The sequence below is a fragment of the Vipera berus genome, assembly GCF_964194415.1.
Source record: "Vipera berus genome assembly, chromosome: 1".
Taxonomy (NCBI): Eukaryota; Metazoa; Chordata; class Lepidosauria; order Squamata; family Viperidae; genus Vipera; species Vipera berus.
The window spans coordinates 62,649,606-62,653,713 of record NC_138202.1 but is presented as its reverse complement, the minus strand read 5'-3'; the positions used below and the strand labels follow the sequence as shown (position 1 = coordinate 62,653,713).

At 38.1% G+C, this 4,108-nt stretch overlaps 1 long non-coding RNA gene across 1 annotated transcript; it reads right to left on the bottom strand.

The window, feature by feature from the left end:
• Positions 1–1,979: 1,979 nt before the first annotated feature.
• Positions 1,980–2,377, bottom strand: LOC308663936. The gene is made up of 2 exons (XR_014025547.1): positions 2,309–2,377; positions 1,980–2,057 (listed from the first exon to the last, which is right to left on the bottom strand). It is a non-coding gene; the product is annotated as an uncharacterized lncRNA (long non-coding RNA).
• Positions 2,378–4,108: the final 1,731 nt, after the last annotated feature.

The following is a 4,108-nucleotide window of genomic DNA, read 5'->3' as shown; positions in this document are numbered from 1 at the left end:
CTCAAATTATATGAATGATTTTTCATATATCTACTCAAACCAACTGTGAAGAAACAGAAGGCATGTAGCATTCCTAAAAAGCATGAGTTGGAATACACACACACACACACACACGCACACACACACACACACACACAGAGAGAGAGAGAGAGAGAGAGAGAGAGAGAGAGAGTTGTCTTTTTTATAATCAAACTCTGTTCATGTATAGCCAATACATTTAAGCTACTCCATGTGGTATATAACAGAGAGAACTGGTTTTCCTAAATGGCTGTAGCAAATACATTAGATTCCCTGATTGCCATGTCAGTCACTTAATCAGGTTTGAAACTTACATAGCATAAAAATGTATAACTGTATTTGGTTTAGTTTAGAAAAAAAACCAAATAAGGGATGGATCCAATGTGTGCACTTTTACTGTGTGTACTCAGGGCAACTGAGTATGATTTAATTTTTATTATGTTGTTTTTTATCATTTTGTTCTATCATCTCTCTCTCTCTCTCTCTCTCTCTCTCTCACGAACACACACACACTATCTATTTATCTATCTATCATCTGTCTGTCTGTCTATCCATCTATCATCTATCTGTCTGTCTATCTAACAAGTTAAGTCCTATAAATTAAGTGCTATCTAACAAGTTAAGTCCTATAAATTCTCCCAGATGCCCAGAGCATGAAGCAATGCCAGCCCAGGAACTGATAGAGTGCAATCCATCCCAACAGAAACAATGGGAAACAGGAAAAAGAAAAAAAACCAGCTTCCCTATTCCTTGTTTGTTCATAATGTTGTGATCCTATCGCTGTTGGTCTTCTATTTTAAGATTCTATACCTTAGAACTGCTTTGCCAAGTTGGACATCCCCAAAAATGGTAAAATTTGCATGACAAGAATTTGGAAAGCTACATATGGCTCATATCAGGCCTGTTAGGTAGATCTGACTAGAAAATTAATTCTACAAGAAATCTAAAAGTACTTTTATTGAGAATGGCCATAAAAGTAGAATTTTGATTGTGCTACACTCCCACCCTTAATTGGCACCTAAGGCATATGTTTGTGTATTATTGCAAGTCCTGTCTTGCAATACAAAGCACAACTATTCATGCTTAGATACTACTGTAGACATGACCTTTATGCATTGTACCAGCATCTTTGCCTTCTGCGTTGCATTAACCATCTGGTTCTCTCTGATAATATGGCTTGTATCTGCATGAAAAAGGTGTAGGAGATGTAAGGTTGGCATTTGAACAAGGTGAATGGAATGAGATATCTGTACTAGTATCCTTTGGGGGGAGTTATTACCCAATTAATCTTTCTTTTGTTTGGCCTGAAATTATATTCAGTTCCCATAAATATTCTAACAAACAGGAAAGATTACTGGAAATATTCTTTCATGGAAATAGTGCCCTCTGGACAATACTGAAACAATGGAGAAAGGGTAATATTTATTGGCACATTACAAATTATAGTTTATCCACTTTGGTACTACAAAATATTTCTCACTGGGTCACTGGACAGAATCAATGCCATCATTCTCAATATATGTGTTTACTTCTCCTCCCTGCAACTACAGAATATTGTTATGTCAAGCTTCCTAATTGTTCAGAAACAATTTGTAGTGATTTATTCTGCCACAGAAGCAAGAAGGTATCCGTTATTTTATAGCTAATTATTCAGGATAGTAAACTTAGTCCTGAAGGCATAGCCTTCAAAAATCATCTGTTGGTCACTGGGATATTAGCATGGTGAGTATAACTCAGCCACATATGGTTTTTCCATATATGTTAAAGTTTTAAAAGTCTTATGGAACACAGTGGAAAAACCAGATCCAAAGAAAGACCCCTAAAATAGGTGAATACATGAGAGCAGATCTTAATGCCATTTGGCCTTGTTGTCCCTCTTTCTGTCTCCTGTACTGTATATGTTTCAGGGTTGAGGAAGTGTGGGATGAGGTTCTAGATCTTTACTAATTTTTATTTTGTTATGTTTTGTTTTGCCATTTTGGCTTCTTCTGCAGTCTTTGATTATTATTATTATTTTCATGGCAGTTGTTTTAATTGTGCTTAAAATATCTCATCAAATACTTTGGCCACCTAATGAGGAGGAAGGACTCACTGGAGAAGAGCCTAATGCTGGGAAAGATTGAGGGCAATAGAAGAAGGGGACGACAGAGAATGAGGTGGCTGGATGGAGTTACTGAAGCAGTAGGCGTGAGCTTAAATGGACTCCAGAAGATGGCAGAGGACAGGAAAGCCTGGAAGAACATTGTCCATAGGGTCGCGATGGGTCGGACACGACTTCGCAACTAACAACAACAAAATATCTCAGGAATTCTCACTCAACCATTTCAATTTTGCTTTTCCTTTCATGGAATGATATTTATCATTATTCTCATTTAGGGGTCATCCATGTCACCTGTCTATCCCAGCACATCTTTAATAGTACTACCTCTACACGGAGGGAAGTAAGCAGTAAGATGCCACAGGGTTCCTTCTTAAGCCCAGTACTCTTCAATATCTTCATAAATGATTTAATTTTCAGGTGACACCAAGGTGGCAGGAATAGCCAACACCCCAGAAGACAACCTCAGAATCCAAAAAGCTCTTGACAGACTTGAACAATGGGCCTTATCCAACAACATGAAATATAATGTGAAGAAAAGTTTTACATTTAGGCAGGAAAAACCAAAAGTACAAGTACAGAGTAGGTGAAATATGGCTCAAAACCAGTAACTGTGAGAGGGACCTTGGACAATCACTTAAATATGACCCAGCAGTGTGCGGCAGCAGCCAAAAAAAAAACCTAATACAATCCTGGGTTGTATAAACAGAGGCATCGAATCAAAATCATATGAAGTATTAGTACTGCTTTATAAAGCTTTAGTAAGACCACACATGGATTACTGCATCCAGTTTTGGTCACCACATAACAAAAAAGATGTTGAGACTTTGGAAAAAGTGCAAAAAGAGTAACTATGATGATTAAAGGTCTGGAGACTAAAACATATGAATAAAGGTTACAGCATTTGGGTTGGCTAGTATAGAGAAAAGAAGGACTAGCAGGAACATGATAGCAATATTCCAGTATTTGAGAGGTTACCACAAAGAAAAGGGGGTCATCTTATTTACCAAAGAACCTGTAAGCAGGACAAGAAACAATGGATGGAAACTAATCAAGGAGAGAAGCAACCTGGATCGAAGGAAAAGCTTCCTAACAGTGAGGATAATTAACCAGTGAAACAGCTTGCCATCAGAAGTTGTAGGTGCTTCATCACTGGAGGTTTTTAAGAAGAGATTGGACAGTCACTTGTCTGAAATGGTATAGGGTCTCCGGCTTGAGTAGGGGGGTGGAATAGAAGACCTCCAAGGTCCCTTCCAGCTCTATTCTTATTGATTGATAATGCGAGTACAGACCACTGATGATCTGTCTGGGAAAAAGAATGCATAAGGTTGTCCTCTAATTGCTCCAACCTACCAAGAAGGCAGCCTTTGCCCATCTATTTCTGCTAGTCATCCCTAACAGTGGTTATTGCATGTATCAGCTCAAGCTATTCTGTCTGGCTTTTATGATGCATTTTATTTCGTCAAAGACAAAGCTTGCCATTCAACTGGATGCTGTTGTTCACTGAAGCAGGAATGAGCCCTACACTTGTACTCACCGCCATCTACCACCAATTTGTTTTAGAAGTTCATCAGTGTAACCATCTTGCTTAGAAATACATCTACTGTATAGTTCATGTCATGCAAGATGTCAAACACAGTTGCATTTGTGTTTTTGTGCGTATATGTATGTGTGTGTTTGTAAGAGAGGGGAAGGTGGGGGGAGAAAAACATATGGGAACTGAATTTCTCCCTCACATCTATATAAATAACACTTCTTATATGAAAATCAGTAGCACTATTCTTTTGAAGCGTTGCACTTCCTTTTTGAGTGGCATCATCCCCGTGATAATCTTGGAGAAAATACTCATTTGAAAATCCAGAAATTTGGCTGTTTTTCACAGGTGTTTGAACCAGGATGTTAGATGAACTATTCTGGTAGGCCTGCTTTTATGAGTTAGTGTTATTGTTTTGATCTCGTGCATTATGTTTTCGGTGGTTACGCATTGTTTTA